Genomic DNA, 23,756 nt, shown 5'->3' on the forward strand with positions numbered 1-23,756 from the left:
CATTAAGAACCATGGGGTATAGACGGGATCCGCAAGAGACATGGGCACTTTAAGACTTTCAAAGGGTGTGAACTGGCTCCTCCCTCTATTCCCCTCCTCCAGACTCCAGTTATAGGAACTGTGCCCAGGGAGACGGACATTTCGAGGAAAGGATTTATTGTTAAACTAAGGTGAGCATCTTACCAGCTCACACCTTAAGCATGCCGCAGAACGTGGCATTCAACAGAACACAAGCCAACGGCATGAACAATTGCAGCAAAAAGCTGACCAGAACCATAACACAACATGTGTATAACCACAAGTAATAACTGCAGACACAGTATGGACTGGGACGGGTGCCCAGCATCCTCTACGGACTAAGAGAAAAGGATTTACCGGTAGGTATTAAAATCCTATTTTCTCATACGACCTAGAGGATGCTGGGGTCACATTAAGAACCATGGGGTTATACCAAAGCTCTTGAACGGGTGGGAGAGTGCGTACGACTCTGCAGCACCGAATGACCCAACTTGAGGTTATCATCAGCCAAGGTATCAAACTTGTAAAACTTAGCAAAAGTGTTTACTAAATAGCTGCTCGGCAAAGTTGCAATGCCGAGACTCCCCGACCAGCTGCCCAGGATGAACCCACCTTTCTAGTAGAATGGGTCTTCACCTAATTCAGTAACGGCAATCCTGCCGTGGAATGAGCATGCTGAATCTTACCACAGATCCAGCGCATAATGGTCTACATGGAAGCAGGACACCCAATCCTGTTGGGAGCATACAGGACAAACAGAGCCTCTGTTTTCCTAATCTGAACCGTTCTGGTGACATAAATTTTCAAAGTTCTGACCACAGCCAGAGACTTTGACTCAACGAAGGTGTCAGTGGCCAAAGGCACCATGTGGAAAGATGAACCACCTTCGGCAGAAATTGTTGACGTGTCCTCAATTCTGCTCTATCTTCATGAAAGATCAAATAAAGGCTCTTGTGATACTGCATGGTTTGTACTGTTTTCCATGTGCTCCCAGATCTTTCAAGCAAGTAGCATGGTCAAGAAAGTTCTGTTTGAAAAGTAACAACATTTACTGTCATTGTTATAGAATTTGGGAGAAAAAACAAGAAGAAATCTGCACTGTTGACGCACTGGACAGAATGAATGAATCATAAAATATAACCTTTATTAAGTATGTATTAAAATTGGATAAATATTAATATTATTATCCCAAACTGCAGTGAAACATAAAGGTTAAAATCACAGAACTAACATACATGTGCATAAGAAGAATAAAGAGATGTGAAAAAAAGGTTTAAAAAGCGTGTCCGTGTGTGATTATTTTTGAAGGCACAACCCTGGCGGGGTTGTTTATATAGATATATATGTTGCTAATAATCACTTTCTAGCGTAATGTTATTAAATAGCTGTTAGTATCTATGTCGTCAGGTACCACTGGGTCGTATCCTATATACTCCCTTCACTCAATAGGGGTTACCTCCCGGGAAGCCATCCCCATTGGCGAATTTGTGGGGGTGATTGAGTATAACCGGTAAGCTAACCTCCAATTTGTGGGGTGCTTAGGTAGATGGGGATCACTTATTTCTCTGTGTCCCCTAAGACTATATTCCTAAATTCAATACCATAGCTTTCTATATCGGATAAGGAATCACTTGATAGGGAAATCTCTATGCATCATGGAAAGATCATATTTATTAATATCCAAACTAAAAAAATGATGAATAGCTTTAATTTAGCTGTTTAGATATAGTTAATTGGCGAGATATACCAACAGGTGCGGTTGCCTTAAGGAATATGGCAATTCTAATATAAATAGCAGCCCTCCTTCATATAATCAGCCAGATCTTATTAAATCTGGTCCAGATATAGCCGTTCAGATATACTTAATTGACAACATATATCAATCGGTGGGGTTGCCTTAAGGAATATAGCAATTCCAATTCTCATATAAATAGCAACCTTCCTTCATATATTCAGCCAGATCTTATTTAATCTGATCTAGGCGTAGGCAATAATGCTTTCCTTAGAGGTATAGCCACCTCAATTCTTATTAGGAAGCAAAGTGTCTGTCATAATGGTTTATCCAATTCATCTAAGAAATAATATATTCCATGTGTCAGAGATTCATTACTCTCTATTTACACTGTTAAAGAGTTAATTCTTATTATGTTACAGTGTAATGAAATTATCATATAGGGAGATGTGGCAATTCCATGTGCTATATATATAATAACCCTTAGTGGTCCAGATTCCACAATGAGGAATTTTCTTATAAACCGCTGAAACACACAGCTATTTGACTGACTTCCAAATATATCTATCTCACTTTGTAACAGTCTTATGATAGAGAAACCGTTACATATTCGGTCACTTAGTTATCTAAAGGTAAACAGACTCAGTGTGAGGGTAATATAATATATCAAATGCGCTGTCAATAATCGTGGTAACTGGTGTAATAATGTGGTATATTGAGTATGCTAGTAAGGCATATAACTGCTCTCCAGCCTTTAAGTGTTACCAATCAATTTGTTACACTGTAAAGGATTTATGGTGTCCTGTTAGGACATGCAGCTGCTAGGCTGACTCAAAGATTTATCCATTTGTAACAATTATGTAACAGTTATATACATGTTACTGGTATTACATATAAATAGTATGACACAGGCCAGCAGTCCCATGTGTCTAGATTCCACAATAGGAGATTTTCTTTGTCTTATAAACTGCTGGAACACACAGCTGCTAGACTGACTTCAAATATATATACCGGTATTACTTTGTAACAGTCTTATAGTAAAGAGACTGTTACACACTGTCATTTAGTTATCTCAAGGTTAGCAGATTCTGTATTACTTTGTAACAGTCTTATAGTAAAGAGACTGTTACACACTGTCATTTAGTTATCTCAAGGTTAGCAGATTCTGTGTGAGGATAGTGTTCTGTTAGAACATGCAGCTGCTAGGCTGACTCATAGAAAATGTATCCATTTGTAACAAATGACACATACAGCATTAAATTAATATCTATAGCAGCCCATGTGACATCTCTACTCTTATCATAATTGTCTGGTTATTGCCAATCTGGACAGCAGGAGTGATATATATTCACTAGTCCCAATATCCCATCATATAAATATACCCACACTGATATACATTCTTATCAAGAGTTATTAGTAGCTATCTGTATGCACTTTAGACATTGTAATTGCTAAGTGACATCATATCTAGTGTATTCCTTTCTTATAGCTCAGCTTCTATTCCCTATTAGTGGAGACTAACAGCTAACATCATAATCATATATTTTTGTTTTATAACATTTCACATGAGTCAAATACACGCGGACACGCCGTGCCCTACACGCGTGTTTCACTGCATCTATGGCAACTTACATTAAAGCTAACAAGAAAGCACACTCGTTCTGTCTTTAAACTGATAAAAGAAACCCCAATAATATGGGGCATGCAAAAATTTAGATAAAACTCAGTTTTGCTCCTCTCCACGGAAATCTTTAGTAAAAGGCGAAAGATTTGTTCGTTCTGAAGAGAAACCAGAGCATGACCAAGATTCCACCTGTCGCCTGAGTGCCATGCCAGCAGTCCTCATTCAGCTCAAAGTGAGCACCCAATATGAAAGAAAGAAAGCAGATTTCTCACCAGGCTTCCCCTTGCTATAAGCATGGTTTGTACTCTTTTCCATGTGCTCCCAGATCTTTCAAGCAATTAGTATGGTCAAGAAAGTTCTGCTTGAAAAGAAACAGACATTTACTGTCATTGTTATACAAATAAACTTACATTAAAGCCAACAAGAAAGCTCACTCGTTCTGTCTTTAAACTGATAAAAGAAACCCCAATAATATGGGGCATGCAAAAATTGAGATAAAACTCAGTTTTGCTCCTCTCCACGGATAATCTTTAATAAAAGGCGAAAGATTTGTTCATTCTGAAGAGAAACCAGAGCATGACCAAGATTCCACCTGTCGCCTGAGTGCCATGCCAGCAGTCCTCATTCAGATCAAAGTGAGCGCCCAATTTGAAAGAAAGCAGATTTCTCACCTGGCTTCTCCTTGCTATAAGCATGGTTTGTACTGTATTCCATGTGCTCCCAGATCTTTCAAGCAAGTAGCATGGTCAAGAAAGTTCTGTTTGAAAAGAAACAAACATTTACTGTAATTTCTATGCAAATGAGCTTTCATTAAAGCACACTCATTCTATCTTTAAACCGATAAAAGAAACCCCAAAAAGATGGGGCATGCAAAAATTGAGGTAAAACTCAGTTTTGCTCCTCTCCACGGAAATCTTTAGTAAAAGGCGAAAGATTTGTTCGTTCTGAAGAGAAACCAGAGCATGACCAAGATTTTCATCTGAAAATATGTGTTCTCCCTGCAGTTGTTGTCCCCAGATGAGAGTTCCCTTGTGCTGCCTCAGTTGAATCTCCTTTACTTGACAGAGATGTGCCTGAGCAGCGGCCCTCCCCAGCCCTATCCCAAATCATACTTATTTTGCATAGGAGATACCATGGTCATGAAGATTGTTCTCCCAGGGTGAGGTTCATTCATTGCATTCTGGGTATGCTGACCCCTGTGATTTCCCCAAATGTGGGAAACTCGACTGCATTATTTGTGGTAGTGGGGGACTGTGTTTGTGCTTTCCTCTGGTCAGCTCTGGTAAAAGTCAGATTTCTTTGTCTCAGATCTTCCTCTAGCCTTGTTCTTCTTTCGAGAGTTCCCTTGTGCTGCCTCAGTTGGATCTCCTTCACTTGAGAGGGGGTGCCCGAGCAGCAATCCTCCACAGCTCTAGCCCAACTCCTACTTACCTGCCAGGTGAGATACTATGATCTTCACTGTTAGGGCAATCAGGATGTGGAATTCCCTGCCAGGGAAGGTGGTAATGGCGGACTCTGTAATTGGATTTAAAAAAGGAATGGATACATTTCTGAATGAAAAAGCTATCCAAGGTTATAATACTTAAAATATCAACATGGTTAATCCGGGGGTAACATGAGTTATAGTAGCTAACTAGTCATAAAACATTATTCAGCAAGTATGTAGAATCATCACAACTTAAAACAGGTTGAACACGATGGGCAATTTGCCTCTATTCAACCTCAAAAACTATGTTACTATATGTTACTATATTACTATGTTACTGTAGTATACAGAAAACCAAAATGCAATGAACAGTGATAGTGAGCACTGATGAGGATACTAGAACTGACACTGAGCAGCAAGATGCAGCACTGGACTATTAGTAATGTACTGTAGTATGCTGAGCACCACAATGCAGCACAAGACAATGAGCAGTGATACTGAGCACTGATGAGGATACTACTGAGAACTGACACTGAGCAGGAGAGACACACTACTAGTATTACTGAGCAGCAATAAGTAACCACTGATACTGAGCACTGCTATTGAGATTTCCACTGAGAGAACATAGCCACGTCCATTCCGCTCTCTCTTCAATGCACAAGTAAAAATGGCGGCAACGCGCAGCTCTTTATATGGAATCCGAATCTCGCGAGAATCCGACAGCGGGATGATGACATTTTCCCTTGTTCAGGTTTTCCGAGTCAGGCGGGAACAACCGAGCCTGCCTCGGACCAGTGTAAACCACGTGGAGTTCGTGGGGAATTCGGTTCTCGGAGAACCGAACCCGCTCCTCTCTACCTTATACCCATCAATTTTTTTATTTTCAATCTAAGCCCCTGCAGTTTTCTGTAAGCATCTGCTTCGCTATGATGATCAACAAGTCACAAGGGCAAACACTCAGGGCTTGAGGCGTAGATCTTAGGACCAGCTGCTACAAGCATGGCAGAGGTGTCACTATTACTGGTGACACCCAGAGAGGTGGCGAGGGAGATTGTAATGCAGTACGCGCAGATAAGCAGCGCAATGGTAAAAAGGAGGCATGGTTTCATAGGTAGGGACGTGGCCTGGTGGCCTGAATCTACATTTTGTTGCTCCGGGTGTCCCGGGGGTTGGGGGCTGCACCCGGGGACTAGTGTGTGAGCGGTGCTGGCTCCTGCACAGTGAAAAGGCATGGCCACCCAGCATGACGCCTCCCTTCTTGACCATGCTGTAATTGCAGTCGCACTGCAGTTCAGCGTGATCATAAAAAATGGTGTAGCCTCCTGCTGGTGCAGACTGTATGTGCGCGCAGGAAGCCGCCACCATTTTTGTGATCACAGCGGCTGAATGTGATGTCATACAGCCGCTGTGACCACGCCCCCTGTGTCTCCTCCGTTGCAGACCCCATTTTGAAGCATTGCCCCTGCACCGCTCCATCCCTGACTTGGAAATGGAGTGTTGCTGACCCACCTATCCCCCCCCCCCCCGCCCCGATTGACAGGCAGAGGCGATCGCATTCTCTGCAGGGTGCCGCAGAAAATGCAGGCACATGCGTATGCTCTTAGCAATTTTTGCAGTTGGATCGCTTATTGTGATTGCAATCCAACCTGAATCAGGCCCTATTACCTATCACAATGCGCTGCGGGCAGTACAAAATTGGGTTAATATAGGAGAAAAACCCCCAGACCTGTGCTCCTTAACTGTACCTGGTGACTAGTGGAGCGGCTGCCCAGTAATCAGTGTCCACGCCAGTGCGCACATGGTCCACCCCCTACGGCCACGCTCCCCTTCAACAGCGGCCTCGTGATCCGGAAGGGTGGTGTGTGTGTGACTGACCTTAGGATGAAACCGGAGCCTCCGCTGCAGTGACCCAGCAACCAGGGCACGGGAGTATACAGCGCCGCTGGGAGTGATGAAGCTGCAGTAAAGATGTCTATTAGACCTAGCCTGCTGCAGCCCTTGTAGATTCTCATAAAACAAGTTCTTCTTTTCTTGTCAAAATTTATAGCTAAGAATAGGCTGCCTGAGGCAGGCCCCTGTTAAGTGGCCTGCTACTGAAGGCACCAACTACACACTGAGCTCCCTGTTCATGTAAGCGGGGTTATAGAGGAGAATGCACTGAGCATCTTGGGAACAGTCAAAAGCTTTGAGCCGGTTGGTGCCTCAGATCAAGATCCTACTCTACACCCCAATGTGAATCCTTGTGGAGTCCAGTGTACCCCACAGAAGAAATTAATGTGTCACACCCATTGGCAGCAACCTTAGAATAGCTGCTGACGGGCACAATTGAGAATGGAAGGGGGGGGGGGGGGACATTTGAATCCAGCACATAAATGCAATTCAAATATGTAATTTGTACCTTCCTATTTTAAAATATAATGGATGAACCTCACCCTGTGAGAACAATCTTCATGATCAAGAAATCTCATATGCAAAATAAGTATGAGTTGGGATAGGGCTGGGGAGGGTGTCTGCTCTGGCAGCCCCTCCCCCGTCAAGTTAAGGAGATTCAACTGAGGAAGCACAAGGGAACTCTCGTCTGGGGACAACAACTGCAGGGAGACCACATCTTTTCAGATGAACATGGGAGGGCGGAAGGCTGCCTAATACTGAAGCACCATCAAATATCAAACCATATGCAACATCTAGTACAAGCATTCCTGGGGGAAGGTCTGCAGCAGACGGATTTGCATACAGTGATGTTATCCAAGCAGTGGGCCAAAGTTGGCTGGAACCCTCATCTGCATATGAAAAGAGAAAAGGGGCGTGCAGGGCATGGCGGCCTTTTGCAGTGCTTGGATGACCCCTAGTTCTCATTAAACACCCCCACCCTCCTTTGGTGTGGGGCTCATGTTGGCCATGCCCCATCCCCTGAAGCATTCAAGCTGATTTCTTGCAGCAGCTGGGCACTGTAACAGCTCCAGAGCTGTTCTGTAAGGCAAGTAAAAGGGTGTGGGCCCTGCAGCACCACCTGTAGTTCGCATTGTGTGTTGGAAGGCACAAAGTAAGCAGACGGGAGGAGAAGTCAGGATAGTGCGCAAGGGCATCCTTTTCTCTTAGTCCGTAGAGGATGCTGGGGTCACATTAAGAACCATGGGGTATAGACGGGATCCGCAAGAGACATGGGCACTTTAAGACTATCAAAGGGTGTGAACTGGCTCCTCCCTCTATGCCCCTCCTCCAGACTCCAGTTATAGGAACTGTGCCCAGGGAGACGGACATTTCGAGGAAAGGATTTATTGTTAAACTAAGGTGAGCATCTTACCAGCTCACACCTTAAGCATGCCGCAGAATGTGGCATTCAACAGAACACAAGCCAACGGCATGAACAATTGCAGCAAAAAGCTGACCAGAACCATAACACAACATGTGTATAACCACAAGTAATAACTGCAGACACAGTATGGACTGGGACGGGTGCCCAGCATCCTCTACAGACTAAGAGAAAAGGATTTACCGGTAGGTATTAAAATCCTATTTTCTCATACGACCTAGAGGATGCTGGGGTCACATTAAGAACCATGGGGTTATACCAAAGCTCTTGAACGGGTGGAAGAGTGCGTACGACTCTGCAGCACCGAATGACCCAACTTGAGGTTATCATCGGCAGGGATGCAGTGGCGTTAATGTTTCCTGGTGTCAACCTGTATTATTTCAGTAGATATTGAAATGAGGATGCATCTTGCTGCCTTTCCAATGAAGCAAGTTTAATTTAGTAATAGGTGAAAAACCATCCCTACAAAGATGTTAATCAGATACTTGGCTTTGTGGACACTTTTCAGAGAACAAATTTGTTAGCATAAAAATAAAGCCAGAAAATGAAGAGCTGTTTAATCACTCAATTGGATTTTTTTGCCAGCATATTTCTTTTTCTCTGCAAACCACTGCTAAATTGTGCTTCCTAGCTGTTTTTATAAAATCACTGAATCAAATCTAACTCTGATTACATCAGAGAAGGCCAGGTACCCTACACCATAACAGGGGTTTTTGAAATTTTGACTTGTCTACTTAAAGATCACCAAAATCTGATAACAAGGTCAATTACATCACTGGGTGGGATTGAACCACCAACCCTTTGGTTAATAACCAATCACACTAACCGATTGCACCACAGAGACACTTTGCAAAAGTCCATACTGACAAAGGCTAATAAGCATTCATCTAGAACGTTTCCTAGAAAAACTTTAAAAAGTCAATAATCTGGAGAGTTTTTGTAAGATGTTTCTTCCATCAACCAACGAAGAAACACATTGGTACTTTCCCATGATGAGTGAGTGCTTCAGGATCTCTTGCACTTACATGTGCAGCAGAGTACTGTAATGAAAGCATGCTGGGTTCATAACCCAGAGGTAGGCAGATTGAAACTATCCTCTGCTATATGCATTTTTTTTTGTTAATTAAAGTAATCCAAAACTGGGATTGATATTTTTTCTCTTTTATTTTTACTTAAAGTACAATAACTTTTACCATTTTAATATGTTTTAATAGTATATTGACAGTATTGTTTTCTTTCAAAAATCCACTTAATTTTCTTTACCCTATTATTAAAATGGTAATTGACAAAAACAAACTACATTGTCACCAGAAGAGCAATACAAAATGTACAAGTGATATATTAAAATCATCTTTCCAGCTTGAATTTCAATGATGCATTGGGGCAACGATTTTGTGAGAAACATCTTCACCCTTAAATAAAGATTTTCTTAATTCCTTACCTGTGTGCTAATTAGATATCACCTTGTTTTCACATTAAACAGACTTCCACATGAGAAAGCAGCAAGGATGCAGTAGCGTTAATGTTTCCTGGTGTCAACCTGTATTATTTCAGTAGATATTGAAATGAGGATGCATCTTGCTGCCTTTCCAATGAAGCAAGTTTAATTTAGTAATAGGTGAAAAACCATCCCTACAAATATGTTAATCAGATACTTGGCTTTGTGGACTCTTTTCAGAGAACAAATTAGTTAGCATAAAAATAAAGCCAGAAAATGAAGAGCTGTTTAATCACTCAATTGGATTTTTCTGCCAGCATATTTCTTTTTCTCTGCAACCCACTGCTAAATTGTGCTTCCTAGCTGTTTTTATAAAATCACTGAATCAAATCTAACTCTGATTACATCAGAGAAGGCCAGGTACCCTACACCATAACAGGGGGTTTGAAATTTTGACTTGTCTACTTAAAGATCACCAAAATCTGATAACAAGGTCAATTAAGTCCCTGGGTGGGATTGAACCACCAACCTTTTGGTTAATAGCCTTACACACTAACTGATTGCGCCACAGCGACACTTTGCAAAAGTATATACTGACAAAGGCTAATAAGCATTCATCTAGAACGATTCCTAGAAACATTTTAAAAAGTCAATAATGTGGAGAGTTTTTGTAAGATGTTTCTTCCATCAACCAATGAAGAAACACATTGGTACTTTCCCATGATGAGTGAGTGCTTCAGGATCTCTTGCACTTACATGTGCAGCAGAGTACTGTAATGGAAGCATGCTGGGTCCATAACCCAGAGGTAGGCAGATTGAAACTATCCTCTGCTATATGCATTTTTTTTGTTAATTAAAGTAATCCAAAACTGGGATTGATATTTTTGCTCTTTTATTTTTACTTAAAGTACAATAACTTTTACCATTTTAATTTGTTTTAATAGTATATTGACAGTATTGTTTTCTTTCAAAAATCCAATTAATTTTCTTTACCCGATTATTAAAATGGTAATTGACAAAAACAAACTACATTGTCACCAGAAGAGCAATACAAAATGTACAAGTGATATATTAAAATCATCTTTCCAGCTTGAATTTCAATGATGCATTGGGGCAACGATTTTGTGAGAAACATCTTCACCCTTAAATAAAGATTTTCTTAATTCCTTACCTGTGTGCTAATTAGATATCACCTTGTTTTCACATTAAACAGACTTCCACATGAGAAAACAGCAAAGATGCAGTGGCGTTAATGTTTCCTGGTGTCAACCTGTATTATTTCCGTAGATATTGAAATGAGGATGCATCTTGCTGCCTTTCCAATGAAGCAAGTTTAATTTGGTAATAGGTGAAAAACCATCCCTACAAAGATGTTAATCAGATACTTGGCTTTGTGGACACTTTTCAGAGTACAAATTTGTTATCATAAAAATAAAGCCAGAAAATGAAGAGCTGTTTAATCACTCAATTGGATTTTTCTGCCAGCATTTTTCTTTTTCTCTGCAACCCACTGCTAAATTGTGCTTCCTAGCTGATTTTTTATAAAATCACTTAATCAAATCTAACTCTGATTACATCAGAGAAGGCCAGGTACCCTACACCATAAGAGGGGGTTTGCAATTTTGACTTGTCTACTTAAATATCACCAAAATCTGATCACAAGGTCACTTACGTCCCTGGGTGGGATTGAACCACCAACGTTTTGATTAATAGCTGAACACACTAACCGATTGCGCCACAGAGACACTTTGCAAAAAGTCCATACTGACAAAGACTAATAAGCATTCATTAGAACGTTTCCTAGAAAAACTTTAAAAAGTCAATAATCTGGAGAGTTTTTGTAAGATGTTTCTTCCAGCAACCAATGAAGAAACACATTGGTACTTTTGCATGATGAGTGAGTGCTTCAGGATCTCTTGCACTTACATGTGCAGCAGAGTACTGCAATGGAAGCATGCTGGGCCCATAACCCAGAGGTAGGCAGATTGAAACTATCCTTTGCTATATGCATTTTTTTTTTGTTCATTAAAGTAATCCAAAACTGGGATTGATATTTTAGCTTTTATTTTTACTTAAAGTACAATAACTTTTACCATTTTAATTTGTTTTAATAGTATATTGACAGTATTGTTTTCTTTCAAAAATCCACTTAATTTTCTTTACCCTATTATTAAAATGGTAATTGACAAAAACAAACTACATTGTCACCAGAAGAGCAATACAAAATGTACAAGTGATATATTAAAATCATCTTTCCAGCTTGAATTTCAATGATGCATTGGGGCAACGATTTTGTGAGAAACATCTTCACCCTTAAATAAAGATTTTCTTAATTCCTTACCTGTGTGCTAATTAGATATCACCTTGTTTTCACATTAAACAGACTTCCACATGAGAAAACAGCAAAGATGCAGTGGCGTTAATGTTTCCTGGTGTCAACCTGTATTATTTCCGTAGATATTGAAATGAGGATGCATCTTGCTGCCTTTCCAATGAAGCAAGTTTAATTTAGTAATAGGTGAAAAAACATCCCTACAAAGATGTTAATCAGATACTTGGCTTTGTGGACACTTTTCAGAGAACAAATTTGTTATCATAAAAATAAAGCCAGAAAATGAAGAGCTGTTTAATCACTCAATTGGATTTTTCTGCCAGCATTTTTCTTTTTCTCTGCAACCCACTGCTAAATTGTGCTTCCTAGCTGTTTTTTTATAAAATCACTTAATCAAATCTGATTACATCAGAGAAGGCCAGGTACCCTACACCATAAGAGGGGGTTTGCAATTTTGACTTGTCTACTTAAATATCACCAAAATCTGATTACAAGGTCAATTACGTCCCTGGGTGGGATTGAACCACCAACCTTTTGATTAATAGCTGAACACACTAACCGATTGCGCCACAGAGACACTTTGCGAAAAGTACATACTGACAAAGATTAATAAGCATTCATCTAGAACGTTTCCTAGAAAAACTTTAAAAAGTCAATAATCTGGAGAGTTTTTGTAAGATGTTTCTTCCAGCAACCAATGAAGAAACACATTGGTACTTTCGCATGATGAGTGAGTGCTTCAGGATCTCTTGCACTTACATGTGCAGCAGAGTACTGCAATGGAAGCATGCTGGGCCCATAACCCAGAGGTAGGCAGATTGAAACTATCCTTTGCTATATGCATTTTTTTTTTGTTCATTAAAGTAATCCAAAACTGGGGTTGATATTTTAGCTTTTATTTTTACTTAAAGTACAATAACTTTTACCATTTTAATTTGTTTTAGTCCAAATGGCATATCAGCAGTCAGCACTAACTGGTGACATGCCATTTGTACAAGTAAGCCATGTGTGACTAATATATAAACATACTTTATTAAATAACACCTCAAACTATCATACCCAGGATTCAAACCTATAACCTGTTGAATTCTAATCAAACACCCTACCCATGGAGCTACTTGATCCTGCATCTTTTCTAACCTCCAAAAACAGATTCAGTTGCATTTTCCAGCGTGTTTTGTTTGCGCCTTTGCAAATGTCTTACATCGACAAACTTATTTAGTACTATTTTGCAAATAGGGTTACATTGTCGCAACATTGTGTTCCCTAATTGCTTGATTTTTTAAATGCAACAATGCAGACACCTGATAATTGCTCTGTGGAGTCTTATTTTGTGTTTTGTGTTTAGTCTTTAGATCTGAATTTGAATGTACTAGTGAACTAACTTAATTTCCTACTTCTAAATTCATTCCTAAATTCACTACTTACATGAATCCTGTAGTTGGGCATTTTGGGACTTCGATTGTGGGCATTGTTTTGTGTCCAGACCAGCAGCAGGTGGTGTGCATTTGCTGGAAAGGCATCGAAGACCTCCGATATGCTGCATCTCCTGATGTGTGTCTCCCTCAAGTGGCTGTCAGCAAATGCCTGCTAGACACCCCATTCCAAGCTGATTGTGACATCATGGAACATGCATCATAGAACAGGCATGCTAAAACATGGGTCTTCAACCTGCGACCCTCCAGCTGCTGTGGAACTACACATCCCAGCATGCCCTGCCTCAGTTTTAGCATACCTTAATAGCAAAACTGTGGCAGGGCATGCTGGGATGTGTAGTTTCACAGCAGCTGGAGGGCCACAGGATGAAGACCCATGTGCTAGAGCCGTTGAAAAACGGATAGTGTTCCCAAGCCTTCCATCCTGGAATATCTTTGGTCTTTCGCCAATGAAGAAAGCAATCCCTCCCTCCAGCAGACCCTTCAACCACAATACAAGATCACAGCCAAAAGGCCGAGAAGCAACTACACTTGAGCTTAACAAAAATGGCTAAAACTTAGTGGAGGAAAGTGCAGTGCACCAAAACATAAGCTGACACAATCATGGAGAATGCGCCAGCATATATGCTCTTCTATCTATATTTTGCAAACATGCTCTTGTCCCCTCCAGCTGCTCTATGTAGATTTAACGTCTGGCAAGGTGCATAACCCACTGACAAGCAGGCACACTCCTGCATGAGTTTTCACTCTCACTAGCTGGATGATACACAATCATTTGCATGTGCTCCACCTCCGACACACCACCCACCCAACCACCCAGTCACCAGAGCCACCCACAAACCAACTGGCTCCGTGATTTAATTTGCACAGTGTAGTCATCCAGGCAGCATGTCCTTCTCAATGGAAGGATCTCTGGTTCCATGGAATCTTCCGCATTGGAATGCTGCGGAACAAAAAGGATTTAAATATTCAGCTTGCTAGCATTCAATGTACCTGCGGCTTGGCTCTAGCACATGGGTCTTCATCCTGTGGCCCTCCAGCTGCTGTGAAACTACACATCCCAGCATGCCCTGCCACAGTTTTGCTATAAGGTATGCTAAAACTGAGGCAGGGCATGCTGGGATGTGTAGTTCCACAGCAGCTGGAGGGTCGCAGGTTGAAGACCCATGTTTTAGCATGCCTGTTCTATGATGCATGTTCCGTGATGTCACAATCAGCTTGGAATGGGGTGTCTAGCAGGCATTTGCTGACAGCCACTTGAGGGAGACACACATCAGGAGATGCAGCATATCGGAGGTCTTCGATGCCTTTCCAGCAAATGCACACCACCTGCTGCTGGTCTGGACACAAAACAATGCCCACAATCGAAGTCCCAAAATGCCCAACTACAGGATTCATGTAAGTAGTGAATTTAGGAATGAATTTAGAAGTAGGAAATTAAGTTAGTTCACAAGTACATTCAAATTCAGATCTAAAGTCTAGGTAGGCCTCACGTCCTGGCAGCCGCCAGCATTTAAAAATGCCTTGATTAGAGGTACGGAATTAAATGTAGATAAGAAGTAGACACAAAATAAGACTCCGCAGAGCAGTTATCAGGTGTTTTTATCAATTGTTGCATTTAAAAAATCAAGCAATTAGGGAACACAATGTTGCAACAATGTAACCCTATTTGCAAAATAGTACTAAATAAGTTTGTCGATGTAAGACATTTGCAAAGGCGCATCCAAAACACGCTGGAAAATGCTACTGAATCTGTTTTTGGAGGCTAGAATAGGAAATGTGCATCGGTCCTACAAGTACTGAAAGCTCTTCTCCCATCTCCCTTTTCTGAAAAGCCATTTAATATATGGTTCCCAGATAGGGGACATATCAGATATTGCCTTTCAAAAGCAGCAAATATCATACCACTTCTATTGCCATCAAAGATAAACATTGATTGTTTTCAGATATTGGATTGAAAAAGCAGTCTTTATTGACATAAAGAAGCAAAAAAACATACATAAACATTACACACATAAGTACTGTGTTGCAGCACAGCCAAAACACAATACAAATGCTGTCGGTATAGTACAGTTCAAGAACTACAGCACAGGTCAGCCTACACTATAAATCATGAACTGCACTATACATTTAAACAATACAATAGTTAATAAGGCTATGGGTGTGGAGTGTAAGAGGGTGACGGAATCACAAGCCCAAAGCTTTATTGAAAGACAGACACATATAAAGGGAGGATTAATAAATACAAAGATACCCTTTACTATAGAATGTAGTCCAATCCGGTCTTTCAACTCTTCCACAACTGAAAAACGGATAGTGTTCCCAAGCCTTCCATCCTGGAATATCTTCAGTCTCTCGCCAATGAAGAAAACAATCCCTCCAGCAGACTCTTCAACCACAATACAATATCACAGCCAAAAGAGCGAGAAGCAACTACACTTGCGTTTAAACAAAATGGCTAAAACTTAGTGAAAGTGCAGTGCACCAAAACATAAGCTGACACAATCATGGAGAATGCGCCAGCATATATGCTCTTCTGTCTATATTTTCCAAACCTGCTCTTGTCCCCTCCAGTTGCTCCATGTAGATTTGACGTCTGGCAAGGTGCATAACTCACTGACAAGCAGGCACACTCCTGCATGAGTTTTCTCTCTCACTAGCTGGATGATACACATTCATTTGCATGTGCTCCACCTCCGACACACCGCCCACCCAACCACCCAGTCACCAGAGCCACCCACAAGCCAACTGGCTCCGTGATTTAATTTGCACAGTGCAGTCATCCAGGCAGCATGTCCTTCTCAATGGAATAATCTCTGGTTCCATGGAATCTTCCGCATTGGAATGCTGCGGAACAAAAAGGATTTAAACATTCAGCTTGCTAGCATTCAATGTACCTGCGGTTTGGTTCTAGCACATGGGTCTTCATCCTGTTGCCCTCCAGCTGCTGTGAAACTACACATCCCAGCATGCCCTGCTACAGTTTTGCTTTTAAGGTATGCTAAAACTGAGGCAGGGCATGCTGGGATATGTAGTTCCACAGCAGCTGGAGGGTCGCAGGTTGAAGACCCATGTTCTAGCATGCCTGTTCTATGATGCATGTTCCGTGATGTCACAATCAGCTTGGAATGGGGTGTCTAGCATGCATTTGCTGACAGCCACTTGAGGCAGACACACATCAGGAGATGCAGCATATCGGAGGTCTTCGATGCCTTTCCAGCAAATGCACACCACCAGCTGCTGGTCTGGACACAAAACAATGCCCACAATTGAAGGCTCAAAATGCCCAACTACAGGATTAATGTAAGTAGTGAATTTAGGAATGAATTTAGAAGTAGGAAATTAAGTTAGTTCACAAGTACATTCAAATTCAGATCTAAAGACTAGGTAGGCCTCACGTCCTGGCAGCACCCAGCATTTAAAAATGCCTTGATTATAGGTAGGGAATTAAATGTAGATAAGAAGTAGACACAAAAGAAGACTCCACAGAGCAATTATCAGGTGTCTTTATCAATTTTTGCATTTAAAAAATCAAGCAATTAGGGAACACAATGTTGCGACAATGTAACCCTATTTGCAAAATAGTACTAAATAAGTTTGTCGATGTAAGACATTTGCAAAGGCGCAAACAAAACACGCTGGAAAATGCAACTGAATCTGTTTTTGGAGGTTAGAATAGATGCAGGATCAAGTAGCTCAATGGGTAGGGTGTTTGATTAGAATTTAACAGGTTATAGGTTTGAATCCTGGGTATGATAGTTTGAGGTGTTATTTAATAAAGTATGTTTATATATTAGTCACACATGGCTTACTTGTACAAATGGCATGTCACCAGTTAGTGCTGACTGCTGATATGCCATTTACACAAACATGCCATGTGTGACTGTATATGCATTTAAGGAGGGCACCCCTGCAAAACCACAAACCATTGAGTGTCAAGTATACTAGATATATCTTCATATCTCATGTGCTTTCTCTGAGACCAATCTTGTTATGCCCCTTCCCCACAAGGCATGCGCCTTTTGTCCATATTGCAAAAATGGGGGGGAGGGCATATAATTCTCTGTCACAGGGCACCAAAAAGTCTAGTTATGGCTCTGGTATGCATTATGTAATCTGGCAGACCATCTCTCCAACACTGGCTGGTTGGAATAGAAATCCGGTTATCTATGTGAGCAAATGACCATCAACGATTTACTCTCAAACACTAAAAAATGGACAAAAATGGTCCCCTAAACAAATTGGTTAAATTTTGGGTTTAACCAATTTGTGTAATGACCATTTTTGACCACTTTTCTAGTGTTTGGGAGCAAATGGTTAATTGACATTTGCTCCTATACATTACCAGATTTTCATTCCATCCATCCAGACTGGATAGATAGCCTGACAGATAATTGTGTAGTGTACGCCCAGGATAACTGTTAGTCATGCTTTATTTTATGGCGGCACATAAATGGGTGGACAGATCCAGGGCAAGCACTGCCCACTCATGCATAGTTGTCAACTGATGTGAAGTTCCAGGGGGCAATCTCAGTTATAAAGAGAAGTATCTGGAAATTGTCCCTAGTTAAAAAAAAAAAATTTGATCAACTCCATTTATTTAGTATGATATCCCAGGTGATAGGATGCCGGCAGTCAGAACAACATACTTTATTAAATAACACATCTCAAACTACCATACCCAGGATTCAAACCTATAACGTGTTGAATTCTAATCAAACACCCTACCTATTGAGCTATTTGATCCTGCATAAAAATTGTGAACATTATATGAAGCTATTGGTACTTTGCAAAAAAAAAGAATCAGCATTACAACGCAGCAGATCCATGCAGTTTGCAGCCACACACTACATGTATCTGCTCAGCCACAATGCTGATTATTTCTTCACAAAGTACAAGGTGAGCTCCAAACAGAATTCTCTAGCTTAGAATTATACCTTTCTTTGCCAAACCTAGAAGTCGGGCCCCCCACCCTGGGATCCCCCAGAGGGAGGCCTGCACCGTCATGCGGCAGGCTTGTCCGTTTTGGAAGCAGGCTGATGGGCAGCCCAGGATTGCTTCAGTCTGGGCTTGGCAGGTCTGGAAACATGAGCTTGCTTTGGGTATGCCTGACCTTGGGTACGCTTTACCTGGAGGATGAAAGGGCCAAGAAAAGTACTTTTAGCCTTCTGCGTGGTAGGAGTCATACTAGGTAGGCAAGCTGTTTTAGCAGTAGCCAGATCAGCTACAATCTTATTGAGGTCTTCTCCAAAAGGAGATTCAACTGAGGCAGCACAAGGGAACTCTCATCTGGGGACAACAACTGCAGGGAGAACACATATTTTCAGATGAACATGGTAGGGCAGAAGGCTGCCTAATACTGAAGCACCCCCAAACAACAAATCAAATGCAACTTACTTGACAGAGATGTGCCTGAGCAACGGCCCTCCCCAGCCCTATCCCAAATCATACTTATTTTGCATAGGAGATACCATGGTCATGAAGATTGTTCTCCCAGGGTTAGGTTCATTCATTGCATTCTGGGTATGCTGACCCCTGTGATTTCCCCAAATGTGGGAAACTCGACTGCATTATTTGTGGTAGTGGGGGACTGTGTTTGTGCTTTCCTCTGGTCAGCTCTGGTAAAATTCAGATTTCTTTGTCTCAGATCTTCCTCTAGCCTTGTTCTTCTTTCGAGAGTTCCCTTGTGCTGCCTCAGTTGGATCTCCTTCACTTGACAGGGGGGTGCCCGAGCAGCGACCCTCCCCAGCTCTAGCCCAACTCCTACTTACCTGCCAGGTGAGATACTATGATCATGAAGTTGCTTCTCCCAGGGCAAGGCTCACCCATTGCACTCTGGGTGTGCTGCCCCTGCGATTTCCCCAAATGTGGGAAACTTGACTGCATAATTTGAGTTTTCCCTGGTCGGCTCTCATGTAATTCAGATCTCTTTGTCTCAGGTCTCTCTCCAGCCTAGTTTGCTGTCTGGTTCCACTTCTTTTTTCTTGAGCCCCTCCCTTCTATACCCTTGTGCACTATCCTGACTTCTCCTCCCGTCTGCTTACTTTGTGCCTCCCAATGCACAATGCAAACTACGGGTAGTGCTGCAGGGCCCACACCCTTTTACTTGCTTTACAGAGCAGCTCTGGAGCTGTTACAGTGCCCAGCTGCTGCAAGAAATCAGCTTGAATACTTCAGGGGCTGGGGAATGGCCAACATGAGCCCCACACTGAAGGAGGGTGGGGGTGCTTAATGCGAACTAGGGGTCATCCAAGCACCACAAAAGGCCTCCATGCCCTGCACGCTCCTTTTCTCTTTTCATATGCAGACGAGGGTTGAAGCCAACTTTGACCCACTGCTTGGATGACATCACCATATTCAAATCCATCTGCTGCAGGCCATCCCCCAGGAATGCTTGCACTAGTTGTTGCATTTGGTTTGTTGTTTGGGGGTGCTTCAGTATTAGGCAGCCTTCTGCCACCCCATGTTCATCTGAAAATATGTGTTCTCCCTGCAGTTGTTGTCCCCAGATGAGAGTTCCCTTGTGCTGCCTCAGTTGAATCTCCTTTACTTGACAGAGATGTGCCTGAGCAGCGGCCCTCCCCAGCCCTATCCCAAATCATACTTATTTTGCATAGGAGATACTATTGTCATGAAGATTGTTTTCCCAGGGTGAGGTTCATTCATTGCATTCTGGGTATGCTGACCCCTGTGATTTCCCCAAATGTGGGAAACTCGACTGCATTATTTGTGGTAGTGGTGGACTGTGTTTGTGCTTTCCTCTGGTCAGCTCTGGTAAAGTCAGATTTCTTTGTCTCAGATCTTCCTCTAGCCTTGTTCTTCTTTTGAGAGTTCCCTTGTGCTGCCTCAGTTGGATCTCCTTCACTTGAAAGGTAGTGCCCGAGCAGCGACCCTCCCCAGCTCTAGCCCAACTCCTACTAACCTGCCAGGTGAGATACTATGATCATGAAGGTGCTTCTCCCAGGGCAAGGCTCACCCATTGCACTCTGGGTGTGCTGCCCCTTGCGATTTCCCCAAATGTGGGAAACTTGACTGCATAATTTGTGTTTCCCCTGGACGGCTCTCGTATAATTCAGATCTCTTTGTCTCAGGTCTCTCTCCAGCCTAGTATGCTGTCTGTTTCCACTTCTCTTTTCTTGAGCCCCTCCCTTCTATAACCTTGTGCACTATCCTGACTTCTCCTCCCGTCTGCTTACTTTGTGCCTTCCAATGCACAATGCAAACTACAGGTAGTGCTGCAGGGCCCACACCCTTTTACTTGCCTTACAGAGCAGCTCTGGAGCTGTTACAGTACCTAGCTGCTGCAAGAAATCAGCTTGAATGCTTCAGGGGCTGGGGCATGGCCAACATGAGCCCCACACCGAAGGAGGGTGGGGGTGTTTAATGCGAACTAGGGGTCATCCAAGCGTCGCAAAAGGCCGCCATGCCCTGCATATCCCTTTTCTCTTTTCATAAGCAGACGAGGGTTGAAGCCAACTTTGACCCACTGCTTGGATGACATCACTTGCTGCCTTTCCAATGAAGCAAGTTTAATTTAGTAATAGGTGAAAAACCATCCCTACAAAGGTGTTAATCAGATACTTGGCTTTGTGGACACTTTTCAGAGAACAAATTAGTTAGCATAAAAATAAAGCCAGAAAATGAAGAGCTGTTTAGTCACTCAATTGGATTTTTCTGCAAGCGTATTTCTTTTTCTCTGCAACCCACTGCTAAGTTGTGCTTCCTAGCTGTTCTTTTATAAAATCACTTAATCAAATCTAACTCTGATTACATCAGAGTAGGCCAGGTACCCTACACCATAAGAGGGGGTTTGAAATTTTGACTTGTCTACTTAAAGATCACCAAAATCTGATGACATGGTCAATAACATCACTGGGTGGGATTGAACCACCAACCCTTTGGTTAATAACCAAACACACTAACCGATTGCACCACCGAGACACTTTGCAAAAGTACATACTGACAAAGGCTAATAAGCATTCATCTAGAACGTTTCCTAGAAAACTTTAAAAAGTCAATAATCTGGAGAGTTTTTGTAAGATGTTTCTTCCATCAACCAATGAAGAAACGCATTGGTACTTTCCCATGATGAGTGAGTGCTTCAGGATCTCTTGCACTTACATGTGCAGCAGAGTACTGCAATGGAAGCATGCTGGGCCCCTTAACCCAGAGGTAGGCAGATTGAAACTATCCTCTGCTATATGCATTTTTTTTTTGTTAATTAAAGTAATCCAAAACTGGGATTGATATTTTTGCTCTTTTATTTTTACTTAAAGTACAATAGCTTTTACCATTTTAATTTGTTTTAATAGTATATTGACAGTATTGTTTTCTTTCAAAAATCCACTTAATTTTCTTTACCCTATTATTAAAATGGTAATTGACAAAAACAAACTACATTGTCACCAGAAGAGCAATACAAAATGTACAAGTGATATATTAAAATCATCTTTCCAGCTTGAATTTCAATGATGCATTGGGGCAACGATTTTGTGAGAAACATCTTCACCCTTAAATAAAGATTTTCTTAATTCCTTACCTGTGTGCTAATTAGATATCACCTTGTTTTCACATTAAACAGACTTCCACATGAGAAAGCAGCAAGGATGCAGTGGCGTTAATGTTTCCTGGTGTCAACCTGTATTATTTCAGGAGATATTGAAATGAGGATGCATCTTGCTGCCTTTCCAATGAAGCAAGTTTAATTTAGTAATAGGTGAAAAACCATCCCTACAAAGATGTTAATCAGATACTTGGCTTTGTGGACACTTTTCAGAGAACAAATTTGTTAGCATAAAAATAAAGCCAGAAAATGAAGAGCTGTTTAATCACTCAATTGGATTTTTTTGCCAGCATATTTCTTTTTCTCTGCAAACCACTGCTAAATTGTGCTTCCTAGCTGTTTTTATAAAATCACTGAATCAAATCTAACTCTGATTACATCAGAGAAGGCCAGGTACCCTACACCATAACAGGGGTTTTTGAAATTTTGACTTGTCTACTTAAAGATCACCAAAATCTGATAACAAGGTCAATTACATCCCTGGGTGGGATTGAACCACCAACCTTTTGGTTAATAGCCGTACACACTAACTGATTGCGCCACAGCGACACTTTGCAAAAGTATATACTGACAAAGGCTAATAAGCATTCATCTAGAACGTTTCCTTGAAAAACTTTAAATAGTCAATAATCTGGAGAGTTTTTGTAAGATGTTTCTTCCATCAACCAATGAAGAAACACATTGGTACTTTCCCATGATGAGTGAGTGCTTCAGGATCTCTTGCAATTACATGTGCAGCAGAGTACTGTAATGGAAGCATGCTGGGTCCATAGCACAGAGGTAGGCAGATTGAAACTATCCTCTGCTATATGCGTTTTTTTTTTGTTAATTAAAGTAATCCAAAACTGGGATTGATATTTTTGCTCTTTTATTTTTACTTAAAGTACAATAACTTTTACCATTTTCATTTGTTTTAATAGTATATTGACAGTATTGTTTTCTTTCAAAAATCCACTTAATTTTCTTTACCCGATTATTAAAATGGTAATTGACAAAAACAAACTACATTGTCACCAGAAGAGCAATACAAAATGTACAAGTGATATATTAAAATCATCTTTCCAGCTTGAATTTCAATGATGCATTGGGGCAACGATTTTGTGAGAAACATCTTCACCCTTAAATAAAGATTTTCTTAATTCCTTACCTGTGTGCTAATTAGATATCACCTTGTTTTCACATTAAACAGACTTCCACATGAGAAAGCACAAAGGATGCAGTGGCGTTAATGTTTCCTGGTGTCAACCTGTATTATTTCAGTAGATATTGAAATGAGGATGCATCTTGCTGCCTTTCCAATGAAGCAAGTTTAATTTAGTAATAGGTTAAAAACCATCCCTACAAAGGTGTTAATCAGAAACTTGGCTTTGTGGACACTTTTCAGAGAACAAATTTGTTAGCATAAAAATAAAGCCAGAAAATGAAGAGCTGTTTAATCACTCAATTGGATTTTTTTGCCAGCATATTTCTTTTTCTCTGCAACCCACTGCTAAATTGTGCTTCCTAGCTGTTTTTATAAAATCACTGAATCAAATCTAACTCTGATTACATCAGAGAAGGCCAGGTACCCTACACCATAAGAGGGGGTTTGAAATTTTGACTTGTCTACATAAAGATCACCAAAATCTGATAACAAGGTCAATTACGTCCCTGGGTGGGATTGAACCACCAACCTTTTGGTTAATAGCCTTACACAGTAACTGATTGCGCCACAGCAACACTTTGTAAAAGTCCATACTGACAAAGGCTAATAAGCATTCATCTAGAACGATTCCTAGAAACATTTTAAAAAGTCAATAATGTGGAGAGTTTTTGTAAGATGTTTCTTCCATCAACCAATGAAGAAACACATTGGTACTTTCCCATGATGAGTG

At 41.2% G+C, this 23,756-nt stretch overlaps 8 non-coding genes across 8 annotated transcripts; 5 read left to right on the plus strand and 3 right to left on the minus strand.

Annotated features, from left to right (window-relative positions):
• Positions 1-3,433: 3,433 nt before the first annotated feature.
• Positions 3,434-3,549, minus strand: LOC135042518 (U5 spliceosomal RNA). Its single transcript, XR_010235622.1, has one exon. It is a non-coding gene; the product is annotated as a U5 spliceosomal RNA (small nuclear RNA).
• Positions 3,550-3,835: 286 nt separating this feature from the next.
• Positions 3,836-3,952, minus strand: LOC135042549 (U5 spliceosomal RNA). Its single transcript, XR_010235652.1, has one exon. It is a non-coding gene; the product is annotated as a U5 spliceosomal RNA (small nuclear RNA).
• A 270-nt stretch (positions 3,953-4,222) lies between these two features.
• LOC135042516 (U5 spliceosomal RNA) lies at positions 4,223-4,338 on the minus strand. The gene has a single exon (XR_010235620.1). It is a non-coding gene; the product is annotated as a U5 spliceosomal RNA (small nuclear RNA).
• Positions 4,339-4,482: 144 nt separating this feature from the next.
• LOC135042447 (U1 spliceosomal RNA) lies at positions 4,483-4,646 on the plus strand. Its single transcript, XR_010235569.1, has one exon. It is a non-coding gene; the product is annotated as a U1 spliceosomal RNA (small nuclear RNA).
• A 14,120-nt stretch (positions 4,647-18,766) lies between these two features.
• On the plus strand, positions 18,767-18,930 carry LOC135042563 (U1 spliceosomal RNA). The gene has a single exon (XR_010235666.1). It is a non-coding gene; the product is annotated as a U1 spliceosomal RNA (small nuclear RNA).
• A 152-nt stretch (positions 18,931-19,082) lies between these two features.
• Positions 19,083-19,245, plus strand: LOC135042479 (U1 spliceosomal RNA). Its single transcript, XR_010235593.1, has one exon. It is a non-coding gene; the product is annotated as a U1 spliceosomal RNA (small nuclear RNA).
• Positions 19,246-19,919: 674 nt separating this feature from the next.
• Positions 19,920-20,083, plus strand: LOC135042580 (U1 spliceosomal RNA). The gene has a single exon (XR_010235683.1). It is a non-coding gene; the product is annotated as a U1 spliceosomal RNA (small nuclear RNA).
• Positions 20,084-20,233: 150 nt separating this feature from the next.
• Positions 20,234-20,397, plus strand: LOC135042452 (U1 spliceosomal RNA). Its single transcript, XR_010235573.1, has one exon. It is a non-coding gene; the product is annotated as a U1 spliceosomal RNA (small nuclear RNA).
• Positions 20,398-23,756: the final 3,359 nt, after the last annotated feature.

This window comes from Pseudophryne corroboree, unplaced genomic scaffold, assembly GCF_028390025.1.
Source record: "Pseudophryne corroboree isolate aPseCor3 unplaced genomic scaffold, aPseCor3.hap2 scaffold_829, whole genome shotgun sequence".
Lineage (NCBI taxonomy): Eukaryota > Metazoa > Chordata > Amphibia > Anura > Myobatrachidae > Pseudophryne > Pseudophryne corroboree.